The 15,199-nt window shown below is 34.5% G+C and overlaps 1 protein-coding gene across 3 annotated transcripts in view; it reads right to left on the bottom strand.

Moving 5' to 3' along the window:
- Positions 1 to 15,199, bottom strand: part of DMD (dystrophin) — a 2,141,216-nt gene that overhangs the window by 677,678 nt on the left and 1,448,339 nt on the right. The window lies entirely within an intron of this gene.

Here is a 15,199-nt window from a genome sequence, read left to right as displayed (position 1 = left end):
ACTTTTGCTTATTTTTTAATTCAAGGAAGAATAACAAAAGGAAAGATTGGATAAGATCTTATTTCTGAGTTAATGATTTCCTTGAATAGGAAGTAAATTACTTTGGAGGTAGACCCTAGGGGAATCAAAGCCAATGGAATGTTTGTTCTGTTTTATATTGGGAGCAGTTTACCATATATATATATATATATATATATATATATATATATATATATATATATATATATATATATATATTTTCATTTTAGACTTTATTTAGACAGGTAATAAAGTAACTAGCAGGGAGTAAAACTCAAGCTATATTATTTTTGGAAAATCGGAGCTAGTAAAGTTTTTCTATTTGGATATGAAACACTGTTTCAGGTCATTAAGAAATATTAATATTAATAGTGTTTAACACTGTAGTATAAGATAGTCCATGGTATTGGTTAAAATACGAAGTTCCTGAGTAAAAACACCTGGGAGAGAACCCTTCCCTCTGCCTCAGGAACTCTGTGACCTTGGTTAAGTTAGTTAACTGCTCTAAGCTTCATTCTTTTATTTTTCTCCACAGTTAAGGACAGATAAAAATCAGGTAAGTTATATAGACTCAATGACTAAAAAAGGGATTGTACATAAGACAATGCCAGAAAAATAGCAACAATATTAGCACAGTAGGTAATAATGTTAGGACAACTATTTTTATAAACACCAGATAAATAAGAAACAGAGTAATGAACAAATATAGTGAGCAGCTAGAAATAAGGACTGGAAATATGTGAAATAGGGAAAACTCAAAGGTCTATGTGTTTCTCTACTTACTGAAGGGGGCTGAACTTGCTGGTGTGAATTAATACAAAATAACAATAACAGCTAGGTTATCCAAGATGAGTAATGAAGTGTAGCGAATGCCTCATCTAGTTTATACGCAATGGGCTCTGGAACCAAATATGCCCAATAGGTCATCACCAGAGACATAGTGGACTATATTATTCAGAAGGAGAGCTTTGAGGGAAAGCTTCAAAAGACAACACATCTCAATGGGAGACGTGAGAGGCATGGACAACAAGAGAACTGTCCTAGGAACACGAAAAAAATGCACCATGTTGGCATTCCTTTCTCAGGTGGACTTCAATTACTTTTAATGGTTGTACTACTTTTAAGGTAGTATTTTTGTTAAAGAAGATGAAGAGAGTAATGAAGGAATTTCCTAGATATAAAACTTTGGAGAAGATTACAGGCACCTTGAGTCTAAGGGATTATACCATGCTTGCTAAACTGAACTTTATGGAGCCTCAGACTACTCACCTGCCTAAGGGGGGAATGGTACTAATCTGAGGGAATTAACTATTTTATGAATTCAGTTATGTCTAGCACTGTAGGTATGCTGTGTGTGTGTGCGCACATGTGTGTGTTTTATTTTATTTTCCCATTTGCTGCTAATTGCTTATTGGCTATCCACTTTCTACATTAGCATGGCACTCTGGACTCTGTGCTTCTTGAACCAGACCTCACGCTCACGCTCCAGACTTATTTCCCTCCATTCTTCTGGGCTCCCCCACACCTCAGTCCCTATTCAGCATTCTCCAGTTAGTATGGGCCATTTCATAATTTTGTGACCTTCCATATGCCCCATATACTTCATGAAACCTCTTTTCACCCTTCCTTGCATAAAATCTCACTTCTTTAAATCACAACTCTAGATTTCTGTGTTTTTTGGAGGACCAGAAGAAGTTTGTAATTTAATAGTCTCCACAAAGTATAGAATTACACCATACTTTTAGATCCAAAACACATTGATGTTTTCAACATTTTATTACTTAAATCTAATAATCGCTAGGTAGAACAAAATCTTGTGTCATTATTCATTTTGTTTTGTTGTGTGTTTTGGTGTTTTGCTTTGTTTTTGTCTGTTGCTAGAGGGTAGCTGAGTGCTGGATTCTAAACTCAGAAACTTTGGATCTCCAATAGTAGGAAAAAGGTGCTATAACATAATATAGAAAGAGACTAATCTCCATTTACTTTCAGACATTTTATTAGGACCAATTCTACCTTGAACACATTAAAATATTTCATTTTTCCTAAAAAGACTTGCCTCTAGAACCATGAATGTGTGTGTGTGTGTGTGTGTGTGTGTATGTATGTATGTATGTATATATATATATATATATATATATATATATATATATATATATATATATATATCGATATATATATTTAATCAAGATGTTTCAAAGGAGAAATTTTGAGGTCCTGAGAGCATTTATCTTATTTTATTATGTAAATCGTGTTGATTCATACAGCACTTTCAGATGTCTTAACTTTTAAGTGAAAAGAAAAAGTAGGGTTTCTTTTCCACTATGTTATTTTACTAGAAACATAAGCAATCCTTCTCATTAGGTAAAGTGTGGGCTTCTCAGATTTGTAAAAGGGCTACAAAGAGAGATTTAGCCCAAATCGAGCAACAGAATCTTCACTCTTATGGTCAGGGAGGAATATTTAGTCATTATAGGAAAGTTTTTTGTAATTTAAAAGTTGGAAAGGGGATTTTCTGAGAGTTATCTCAACCTATATTTGTCATCAGGTTAGGAATTAGGATATATGGATTATTACACATAATCTTAGACACGGAACTCTGGGATGAGTCTTAAGGTTCTCCTCCCTATTGAGTATGGGAAATTGGTTTCCTTGCAGCTGGTGGGGATTCTTCTCTTCATGCCCCATTCAATGTCCCCACAATCTAGTCTACTTGCCTGAAACATCCATCACTTGCCATAGGCTGCTGAGGTAACAAGAAATTGGCTAATGGAGATCCAAGTTATTTGACTCAAGTCTGTGGAAGGAATTATCTCTTTCTACATGGGGTCATCATAGAAAAATGGTACTTATGGTGTCACACTATTATCTGTCTCTTCAGCAATGGATGCTGGCATCTTTCCTGCTTAATTTGTTCATGTCAGAACCACATATATCACAACATACACAAATAAGTATGATAGATAAACACACACATCATATTTAGGTGTTTATATGTGTATATATGTAAACACACCCACCTATGCACCCATAGATAGAACTTGTATAGTGACATGACTGATGATTATAGCATAATGTTTCTCATGATTTCATTAGAAAATTAAAATAACTTTACTAAAATCTGTATTTTTTTCTTCCATAGCTCTGCAGACAGAAAGTCAAGCTCAAGATAGCCGAGATGAATTGAGTTTTGCACACCAGTGATATGGATAATACTGGGTGTATTATACTTTTGAAACCACATCTTTACTAAGTATTTTGTTAATTAGTAAAAGGTGTTGGCTTTAGGAGGGAACTCTCAGTTTTTTTCCAGGAGTGTTTGAAGAATGTTTTTTTTAGTCTAAAAATTTCATTTGTTTCAGGGATACATGATTAGTCAGACTAACAACTTTACTTAGGGCTTGAAAGGAGCTACTAAATTTTTTAAAAGCAGACATAATGTGTTTGGCATACTTCTTTTGAAGTATTCATATGTAGTTTTCCTATAGTTCACACATCTCCTTTGGTTGATAAGAAAGCAAGAAGCACATATATTTTTAGCTTTTTTGTATGAATGTGGGTAACTTTTTTTCTTTACTTTTGTACTTGAAAATCAGAGAACTAGCTACATAATAAATAATTGGATTCACACTAATAAAAATACCTAAAAGTATCATTTGAGACAGCCTGGAGGGTATTATGCTATTATAAGTGAAATAAACCAGTCAAGACAAATATAAATGTCACATGATCTCACTTATATGTGGAATCTAATGAACAGAATAATCTGATGAACAAAATAGAACCAGAGACATAGGAGTGTGGAACAGACTGATGAGTCTCAGAGGGAAGGTGGGGGTGGGTGGGTAGATATTAACTGGGAACTTGTATGCATATATGCGTAACCTATGGACACAGACAATAGTATGGTGAAGGCTGAGAAAGTGGGGAGGGTGCAGGTGGATGGAGTCAATGGGAAAGAAAGGGGACATCTGTAATATTTTCAACAATAAAGGTACATTTAAAAATTAACAAAAAAATAAAAGTACCATTTTTATATGTGGTCAAATTGCATTACTATTTAATACTGTGATTTATAGGAAGTATTTTTAGTTTCTTCCATATAACCAATAGATAAAATAATTAAGCAATATTGGGGAATACTCCTTGAATATTTGAAAAGATAGCATGTAGCTTAAATAACTATGTAGAAATTAGAGAGTACTTGTTAGGAAATCATATATAGACTCAGAAAAAAATATATCGTGTGTCAGCAAGGAAGAACTTCACTTCTTCCCTCTAGATATCTGCAGTATATAGGCATAAGTGGAAAATTAGGGAAAAAAATGTATGAACACATAAACATTTATTTTTGCCTACATTCTTACTCCTAATTCTAAAGACAAAATAAAATATGTGACTCAAATATTATTAATTATTCATATTTCAGCGCAATAATGTATTGGGCTATACATGGGCAAAGTTTAGAGAAATGGAACTCAAAAATTCATCACAATTATTTCTGGATATTAGAAAAAAATTGTTTTTTTTCTAAAAAAACAATTTTTATGTCATAACCATAGGCTTTTAAAACTCAGTGACACTATTTTATCACTCTTGTTTCTGGCTATTACAAATTTAATCCAAATAAGAAATATTTTCTAGTTATAAGGAAGAAAGAGCATCACAAACACTACCATTACCAACATCATTTACTCAGTTTTCTGTGTGCTAGATAAAAATCAATAATCCCTGTTTTATAGATTTTTTTAAACCAAATAATTTTCAGGATAGGTATTTTTCCTATTTTAACAAATGATAGAATAACTTCCTCAAGATCTCACATTAACAAGTGGCAATGCCTTTCCAAAGAGGACATACAGAAGGCCCAGAGACATATGAAAATATGCTCAAAGTCACTAATCATCCAAGAGATGCAAATCAAAACATCAATGAGATGCCATTTCACATCTATCAGAATGGCTATCATCAACAAATCAACAAAGGACAAGTGCTGGCAAAGATGTGAAGAAAAAGGGACCCTCCTGTACTGCTGGTGGGAATGCAGACTGGTGCAGCCACTGTGGAGAACAGTATGGAATTTCCTCAAAAAGTTAAAAATGGAGCTCCCATTTGACCCAGTAATCCCACTTCTAGGAATATATCCCAAGAAACTAGAAACACCAATCAAAAAAAGATATATGCATCCCTATGTTCATAGCAGCACAATTTCCAATAGCTAAGATTTTGAAACAGCCTAAGTGCCCATCAGCAGATGAGTAGATTAAAATCCTGTGGCATATCTGAATAGATCCAGAGACAAATGGGGGTAGTGGTGTTAGAAAGTAACCAAAGGACTTGTATGCTGCATATTAGCATATCCAATGGACACAGACACTGGGGTGGTGGGGGCTTGCCCGGGGTGGAAATGGCTGGGGAGTGTCAATTGGGGAAAAAGAAGACATATGTAAAACTTTAGACAATAATAAAAAACAAACAAACAAAAAACAAGTGACAATGCCAAGAGAGTGTGTTGAACTACTATACATCTTTTTAAGAATGATATGACCATCAAATAGTTTTCCTAGATGCTCTACTTAATATGCAAGAATTATTAATTACATAAACACTTTAGACTCCAAAAGCTATAGCTGACAACATATAGGTACCCACAAAATACATTTAGTATCTATTCTAAATTGGCAAAAAATATAACCCTGAACTAGCCATAAATAAATAGATTATAACAATCAAACACATCTTGCTTCCTCCCACAAGTTAGACACTATTGTTTGGGGGTCTCTCCAACTTGACATACATTCTTCCTTCACTAATTTGAAGACAGAAATAACCCCTTCCCTTTTCCAATTTTATTTTGCATCTTCTAAGTGCCCTTTTATAACTCATTTGAATTCATCCTACACATTCTCAATAAAAAACAGGCTTTCTTATCCTCAGCACTACTGGTATTTTGGCATGGATACTTTGACATGGATGGCTGTCCTGTGCATTGTAGGATATTAATCAGTATCCTTGGCAACAACACGTTCCCAGTTCTGACAACCAAAGATGCTTTCAGACATTACCAAATGTTCTCTCAGGCAGGATAATTGCCTCTGGTTGAGACCTACTCATTTCTCTGTCTCTACTCCTGTATTTGTATGTGGTTGTTTTTTTTTTGTTTTGTTTGTTTGTTTGTTTGCTTTTTGGTGTGTGTGTGTGTGTATGGTTTACGTACTTGCTTAGCATTTGTACTGGCCATTCTTTGTGTCTATCCAATCTTGTGCTATCTTGTATCTCAGTAGCATAGGTTAAGTTAAACTGTTAAGTGCTTCCCTATCCATAAGCTATCCATAGTACACACCAAAAGCCGTAGCTGGCATGGAATGCTGAAAAATATTATACAGGAAATGTCTTGATGATAAAAATAAAAACATATCTGGTTAGAGAATGAATGTCTACACATTCCTTCCCTTTCTGAATCTGCACTGTTATTATGAGATATTCTAGTTTCTCCCATCAAGAGCTATCTGGATTGGCCAAGTGATTTGTTTAGGCCAATGGAATATTAATAAACATGACATAAGCAAAGGCTTGTGAAATGCTTGGGCACTCGGCTATGCTTGGGACCCTTTCACCGCTATGTGAACTATACTAGCTATGAAATAATAATAGGCAAGTGGCCCTGTCACATTCTTTGTCTTTTCCAATAACTGATAAATTCCAGGTTTGGAAATGAGGCTATTGCCTACCAGCTCACCATGAATACATAAATGAACCCCACTGAGACCAGCAAAAAGAATAAGCCTAGATAAGCCTAGCCCAAAGTAAACCCAAAACATGATGAGCTAAATAAATGACTCCTATTTTAAACAACTACAAGCTTATTACACAGCAATAGATAACTGATACAGCATCCATTTTACCTACCACAAATTTTCATGCAAAACAAAATTTTAAATGTCCCTCTCGTTATTATAAAAATAAAATTTTTTGAAGAGAGAAAATATAACAGTGTGATACATTAAGAGCCCTAGAAGAATTACCAATTTATTTTCTACTCCTCCTCCTCTGTATCCACTTTGCAACCTTTATGTGATAACTAGACTAGGCCAGTGTCTATATATAGGGCATTTCATTGAGATTCTCTCCTGGAGTCCACAGACCCATACTTCAGAAACCACTAATAATGACTGTGAATGGATCACAGCTACATCCCTCCCTGGGTCTTGTTCCTGGTCAGGGTGAGGATGTCAAGTCCCAGCCCATCCGTCTCAATTTAAGACAACTCTGAAGGGCGAACCCAGCAACAATGCTCCCTGTTAGATTGGCTGAGGCTACAGTACCAACTGCATTGTGGTCAGCCTCTCTCTCTGCCCAATACAAGCATACCTCATTTTATTGTGCTTTACTTTATTGTCCTTCAAAGAAGTTGAATTTTTTACAAATTGGTAAGAAGCTCCATTAGCAAAAATATTATGACTTGCTTTAATGTGGTGGTCTGTAACTGAACCCACATTATCTCCAAGGTATGCCTGCACCGCCTTCCTCACTTGCTTTTAGGTGGATCTACCAAGAATACTTTCCAATAAATCTCTATATACAACTTTTGTCTCAGAAACTGCTTCCAAGAAATACAATCTAAGTCATCATCGCTTTGGTCTATATACATAATTGTTTGTTTATAATATATAAAAGTAACATGAATTTTCCACCTTCCATTTTGGAATAGTATTATTTAAATTAATTACTTATTGGTATCACATGTTATGTATTTCAATATTCAATTAAATGCACTGGAAATTGAAAAAAGCATGCAGATGATATGTGGCATATTTATTGCTTAAGGGCTTATAAAAGTTTTATACTCTTTGGTTATACTTGAGTTTCAATTTATCATTTGAGTTGCTATCTCCTTAGTGAATTCTGAACATATAACTAAAACACAAAAGAGCTTGACAAATTCAACTACTGAAGTCTTGAACTCTGTCTTTGTCATGACATTGGAAATGTAACATCTATTTTGTGTTGGTTTGAAGTGATTGTTCTGGGCTAAACTTAGCTTTTGATGTCCTGGGTCAGTAAACATGTTTTAAACTATTGGTATGGAAAACACACTAACGGAAGTAGTGAAACTAGCTACATCAAAAACCATTTCATGTTTTCATCTAACTTGTAGAAAAGTACGCCGGGCCCACAAGTGCAATAACTACCAACTATACAATAGGAACCCCAAACCAAAGTTTGAAAACAGCAACAACTTCATAGGGAAAACTGCTTGTTACAAAGCATATAAATATAATATTTATTTCTTTAAATCATGTTCAACAAACCACCCCAAATTCCTTAAGGGAGAGTTAATCATAAATAAAAACATTATTCAAAGTTTATAAATCATGCTATTGAAATGGCAACACTCTGAGGAACATTAGCATGACAGTTTTCATGTACATACTTGCGATTGCTTCTAACTCAAATTGCATTGTCTTTATTCTTTTGATGAATGGGTCTCCAATTAAGAGAGTAGAGAGGTTGGGAGACCTGTGAGTCTATAGTTTATGTGTGTGTGTGTTTTTTAATAGGAACAGAGCTTACTTTACTTATTTAAAAAACTATCCTGTTGTAGAGTTGGTTCACCTCTTATTTTTGCTGATTAAGAATTGGAAATTTCTGGGGATTTTAAGTACAGCATATGGAATATAGTCATTAATATTATAGTGACTTTGTATGGTGCCAGGTGGGTACTAGAACTATCAGGGTGAACATTTTTTAAAGTATGATTGTCTAACCACTCTGTTATAACTTAAAACTAATACAAAATAATATTGAATGTAAAGCATAATTAAATAAAAAGCAAACAGGAAATTTCATGAGGTTAGAGTTAATGTTAATTCCTATTTTTTAAAATCAGTAAGTCATATTTAAACTCTAGTAATACTGTTACTTTTTTCATGATGTTAATATTTTATAAATAATCTACATATATAGAATTATATATTTTTTGGCATTTTAAAAAGCTTTTCTTAAAAATAAACTTTTGAATAAAATGAAGTTATATTTTAGATTCAAATATTCTAAGGTAAAGTTAATTACAGAATTCACAATAGAAAAGCATACTTTTTATTTTTATTATTTATTTATTTTTTATATTTTTTTTAATTAAGAGAAATATAATAATCCTTAAAATTGATGTTAACTTTATCCTAAGATATTTTGGTAAGAACTAGAAGTAAGATATATTTCCTTTACTGCTAAAATTGCAGTCTATATTAACCCATTTTTAATTTAAATTCTTTATTGTTTAAAGTATTATATAAGTCTCTCCCCCCCTCCAATTGACCTCTCCCTGATCACCCCTAACCCCCAGTTAACTTATTATTTTAAGACAATAAGACATAAAGGGGGAAATGCTTTACTAAGTTATATGTTACTTAATAAAAAATCTTGTTACATGAAAGTAAATCATGTCAAAAAATAAAATAAACCTAATTGAATCAATATTAACTAGAGAAACATTATCAAACTAGAGAAAAAAGAAGGGAACATAATTATACATTTTGAGGGAATATAGTTTTTGGTAAAACTCAATTTTTGCCCTGTCATAAGGTGAAAATAATACACATAAAGTCACTAAAGTTGTTTTTCCAACTTTTGTCCTACCTCAAAGGCATGATTATGGTATATTTCAATTGTTATTCAAATGATTAAATTGTTGATTTCTATGAGTTTAATATACAAAGAATGTTTGTGGTATACAAGACCCTGAACAGAAGCAAACAGCTAGGCAGAAAGGCCAATTCCAAAAGAAAAAGTAGGGCCAATTTACTATTAGAAGCCTAAGGTTTCCATTCAATTGATATAAAAATGAAATGGAAAGTCATATGGATCAATGCACTCAGAGACAGTATTGCTAAAATGGATAATCTTTGTTATTGATAACGAAGCCCTGAGGTTACCACAACTGGGTGACTTTAATAGGCAAAATAATAATAAGAGCTCTTTTATTAGTCTATTTTCAGAAATGATCTTTTGGGGCTTATTCAATCAGATTCTATTATCACCTAATCATTTGAATGAGTAAGTAAAGGATTCTATAAAATGTTATCAGTATCTTAATTTTAAATGCCATATGAACATATATTACAGAAACTTGAAAAGATTTTCAGAAAAACTTATTTTAAACACCTAAAACCACTGATGCTATTATATGTGGCAGCATTCTCAAAGTTGTCTCATTTAGGAGATCACCATCATTTAGCAATTAAGGAAAGCAAGACCCAAAGTATTGAATGGTTTAAGAATGACTCCCAGACCCCAGCTAGGAAGAGGCTAAATGAGAACCAGGTGTCAGGACTTTGAATTCCCAATTCAGTAATATTTTCACTATGCCACCAGTTTACAACACTATGAGCATGCCTTTGAAATCTCAAAAATGCTTCTACATAAAAAATGTATATCTGGTATGCACAGATTGAGAAAAAATGGACATAAATCAATTTATTCTGAATTCAGTAATATTTTTATAAGATTTTGCCATTAATTGCAGTAGCATTCACATCCCTCTGAAAATATTGTATCTAGTACATATAAATGGGAGACACATCATTTATTTGATCTAAGGAAAACACTTAGAGTGCTTAGAGATTTGAGAACTCTTTTCAAAAATCCTGAGAAATCTCCATTATCTCTAGTCTCTGCTCTGAGAACCTCTATAATGCTGATCACTGCCTCATAATATTATACTGATCAAATATCTTCAAAACTCCTGTTTCTTCTTCCTATAGTTGATTTCAACTTTCACTGTTTCCGAACAATGGTATCATAATTATTTGAAGATGGGTTTTTTCATAGGCAGAAAAAAATTTTTTGAAGTGGTTTATAAGATTTTAAAAATTAGTGCAGAATCAAGATTGTCAATATAACAGTATGTTCAGTTATTTACATTCTGATATTTCACTTTTATATATGCCATGTCCCCTAATGTGAATACTCCATGCAAATATGTGGATGTCAATACCATGTGTAATGATATTGGTGGGGTAGGGATGAGAATACAAAAGTTGAGAAACACCACAGGACTGTCTAAATACCAGAATTGGCCTCCATTCTACATATAGAAAATTATTTTCTACTACTTACTCCAAATGCATACGTTGTCTCAGACTAGCCAGTTTCTTCATGCAACACTCAATATGCCTTCATTCTTTACAAAATAATTTTCTCCAAGCTGTTCCTCAGACTTTTGTACCATTACCTTTCTAAACCTTCGTATTGTTAGTAATCAGAATCACACATCTGTGAAGTCTTTGTTGACAACTCCAGTTAACCCTCATGTCCCCCTTCACTGAACTCTTATGTTGGTTGCAGTCTTATATAAAATGTTTGTGTGTTTGATTATATATTTCCTTATATTATTCTTTACTAATCCACATATACATTTCTAAAATTGGAAAGATTTTGTGAAAATTCCAATGTAGAACTTTAAAATCTGTCACCCCTGAGCATTGTAAATCTTAGTCTGAATTGCTTTTCATACAATTCAGTAGATCCTTGATATTATTAAGAGATGTGTCCAAGAGTCCTTGCAAATAAAAAAGCAGATGTGTGTGATCACTACGCTTCCTTAGGAGTTATGGGATTTACCTTTGCCCAATGCTTTCTCAAAACTTGAAATTATCCCTAGAAGTTTTACATATTTAAACCAGTCAACCATTCAATGGAGTAGATGTTATCAAGGCCAATGGAAATTACTATTGATACATAGTATGGACCTTCAGAAGGCAATTGTTTGTCACTTCATATGAATCATTTCACATGGGACAATAATTTAAAGTTTCCTACCTAGATCATGAAAACAAATGCATCTCTTATTTTAAAGAGTATTTCCTAGTTTATTAAATCATCTTGATTATCTGCACTAAAGCAACATTTTCAAAATACAGAAGATTTTTAAGTTATTTTCTATCATTAGCAATATACATTAAAATTTCATTTTCATCCTATATAATAAAAGGCCAATATGCAAATCAACCAAACTGTAGAACAACCAGTCGCCATGACAAACACTGACCACCAGGGGGCAGACACTCAATGCAGGAGCTGCCCCCTGGAGGTCAGTGCACTCCCAAAGGGGGAAGCACTGCTCATCCAGAAGCCGGGCTCACCAGCGGGCTCATGGCTGGCAAGTGCCGTGGTGGAAGCAGGAGCCTCTCCCACTTCTGAGGTAATGCTAAGGAGTAGAAGCTAGGCTCATGGCTTGCGAAGTGTCCCAGACTGCAAGAGGGCACAGGCCGGGCTGAGGGACCCCCCTCCAACCCTAGTATAATAATGTTGTGCACCGGGCCTCTAGTCTAATATATTTTCCAGAAAGAAAAATTGGGTTCATAAATGATAAAGTTTTTATTAATGTGATTTTGATAGTCTGAATTAAGTTGGTGAAGGGTCTCTGCCTACTTAGTAAGAGAGACTTATAGATTGATACACTGATATATTCATTTCCAAGGCTGTTGTAAGGAGATAATCAAGTTATTCTTATTTTCATTAAACTGTGAACATGCTATATAAGAAAATCCTAATATGCTAAGTGTCTGGTCATCCATTCATTCAACCAATCAAAGCATAATATGCTAATGATATGCTAAAGCTTCTCAACCACTTGCTATGATGGTGCACTGACCACCAGGGGACAGATGTTCCAACTGGTAGGTTAGCTTGCTGCTGGGGTCCAGCTGATTGGGGCTGAGCAAGATGGACCAGACACACCTTGGAGCCCTCCAGTGGTCCCTCCCTGGCTGGCCAACCTCCCTTGTCCCTCCCTGGCCCTGATCTTGCACCAGTAGGGTCCCTCAGGCTGGCCTGAACCCTCTTGCAATCTGGGACCCCTCAGGGGATGTTGGAGAGCTAGTTTTGGCCTGATCCCACAGGTCAGGCCATGGGACCCCACTAGTGCATGAATTCATGCACCAGGTCTCTAGTATTTTATAACAAAGGAAAATTATATTGGATAAATACAGCACTTGCCTTTGTATTACACAGGCAGCATGAAAAGGTTAACTATTCAGGGTTAAATGCTAAGGAAATTATTACATACAAGTTTCCTGACAACTATTTGAAAGAAAACAATTCTAACATCATATTACCTGAGACTATAATAGAGTTGGACTGGTTTAGAGAAAAACTAGGGCATGGAAAGTGATATAAAATTAATTGAAAGTTATAGTATATGTCTAAAATCTTGGGCATCATTAATAATACTCAATCTATAATACTTCGTCTTACTGCTCTATTCATATTCTTTCTGGAAGATAAACTACCTAAAAATTCAGGACCTAATAGTAATATACTATTATTACAGAGTTGCTATGATACATTCCTGGGGCTATGATAGGAATGATTGAAAGGACTGCTAAATGTTGAAAAGCTGATGTGACCAAGGAATAGCTTGGCTGTTTGCCAGTGTAAGAAATAACTTGATATTGATATTAAACAGCAGTTGAAGAATCTTTTAATAGTTTAGCCACTTTTTCTAAATTCTCCAGTTATGCTTCACAGATTAAATTATTAAGAACCTCTGATTTAGCTGTTTCATATTTTAGATGTAAGGATGTGTTTTTTTAAAATATATTTTATTGATTTTTTTACAGAGAGGAAGGGAGAGAGATAGAGAGCTAGAAACATCGATGAGAGAGAAACATTGACCAGCTGCCTCTTGCACACCCCCGACCAGGGATGCGCCCGCAACCAAGGTACATGCCCTTGACCAGAATCATACCTGGGACCTTTCAGTCCACAGGCCGGCACTCTACCACTGAACCAAACTGGTTTCAGCTAGATGTAAGGATGTTTTGAAATGATTTCTATTATTCATAGTTTCTTGTTTTTCAAAATTAAATTTATAAGATGCTGAAATAATACTTTTTGATTAGGTCTAAAGATACTGAGACTACACTAAAAAGCAGAAAAGCTATGTAAAAGTATCATTTTTCCTTGATAATAATGTATTATGATGGTCTAGTTTCTTTTTCTTTTTTTCTGAGCTATATAGATTTCAATTAACATTGTTAAACCAATTGTTAAAAATTTAAAAATGGCTCCTACTAACTTCCAGATTTAGGCAAGATAAAATTCAGGCAAATATTGAGGAAAGTAAAAGACTCTATCCACCATATTTAAGAAGAGTCTTCCAATGTAAATGATTTACTACTATATGATTAACTCTTCTAAAATTATATTTCATTGCACCCTTGCCAATGTGGCTCAGTTGGTTGGGCATTGTCCTATGCACTGAAAAGTTGCTGGTTTGATTCCCAGTCAGGGCACTTGCCTTGGTTGGGGGGCTTAATCCTTGGTAGGGGACATGCAGGAGGCAGCTGATTGATGTTCTGCTCTTACATCAATGTTTCTTTCTCTCATTTTCCCTTCCTGTCCATCTAAAATTTAAAAAACATATATATATATATATATATATATATATATATATATATATATATATATATATATATATATATATATTCTCATTGTCACCTATTTTATACATAAATTTCAGGTAAGATCATCTCTCATAGGTTCACTGAACAAATATTAAAAATATATTTGGGCCTAACACTATGCCAATGGAGTGAACAGTTATGATAACTTAAACATTAATTCCTAGATACCTCTGCATCCATTCTACATTTCTACTTCCTCAGATAATTCCAGTTATCTTCAGTCTTCTATGGACTCAATCCTCCAGTTCTGGAGATGGATTTAAATTTATCTAAGGCTTAGATTCTAAACCAATCAAGAAAATATGGCCACTCAGTGTGTGTGTGTGTGTGTGTGTGAGAATTCATGCATGGGTGGAGGCCAGGGGGAAGGGACCAGCCTGCCTGCTAGTTGAACTCCTGGTCTAGGGGACAATTTGCATATTAGCCTTTTATTATATAGGATATACACTGAGTGACCAGATTATTATGCATTCAGAGTTCATAATAATTTGGCCACTCAGTGTATAAAAAGGCTAGTAAGTATGTCCATGGCACTGGTAGCTATGATGCACACTGATCACCAGGGGACAGATGCTCAATGCAGGAGCTTCGATGATGCATACTGGCCATGTAAAAATAAATGGCACCAGACTGGAGCCAACAAACCGAATGTGGCTTCCTCCCAGTGGGACACAGACCCTGCCACCACCCTGGAGAAATACTCCACCAAATCCCAG

Source organism: Pipistrellus hanaki (genome assembly GCF_964339955.1).
Source record: "Pipistrellus hanaki genome assembly, chromosome: X".
NCBI lineage: Eukaryota > Metazoa > Chordata > Mammalia > Chiroptera > Vespertilionidae > Pipistrellus > Pipistrellus hanaki.
This window is presented reverse-complemented; position numbering and strand designations above follow the sequence as displayed.